Here is a 621-nt window from a genome sequence, read left to right on the forward strand (position 1 = left end):
CAGATTGGAAGAAAACTAATTGTGATACCCAACACAGCATTTCAGTAGAATTCAGTGAAGGGTCTATTTATAATGTATGCACAGGATTAATGGTAAACAAAGAGCAATGCAGTAACAGTACTCTAGAGCTAGAAATGGGAGTGGCATTATGTGGGGAGCCGATATAGGGTTAAGCCTCGGACTAACCTGCTGGCAGTCATAAACAGGTCTTCCGAGTCTTAAACAACCCAATCTGAGAGGTGGCCACTGATTTATACGTGCTATCATTTAAAAAAAAATAAAAAAGGGGGAATTTGCTGGAAGCCTGTCCATCCTTGCTGCTTGACCCAGTCGCTGCAGGGAAGAAACATCTGCACAGCATATGTTTCAAGGGACCTGGCCTATATGGCATACTGTTCTTAATATGTTTGCTCCCCTTCTTAGTGCTATGTATTTTAACCAAGGTCACCTCTCCAAGAAAGGTTGTTTCCCCAGGTGGGGATTTTTCCCTGGAGTTAGGAATTAACAGGACTAAGGAAGGGAATCAGTAAAACCCCTTAACTAAGTGCTAGGCCTAGTTAATCACTTTAACCACGAACAATCACTCTTAGACTACATAATCTTTACTTAGGATAATCTCCT

The sequence above is a fragment of the Myotis davidii genome, unplaced genomic scaffold (assembly GCF_000327345.1).
Source record: "Myotis davidii unplaced genomic scaffold, ASM32734v1 scaffold269, whole genome shotgun sequence".
Lineage (NCBI taxonomy): Eukaryota > Metazoa > Chordata > Mammalia > Chiroptera > Vespertilionidae > Myotis > Myotis davidii.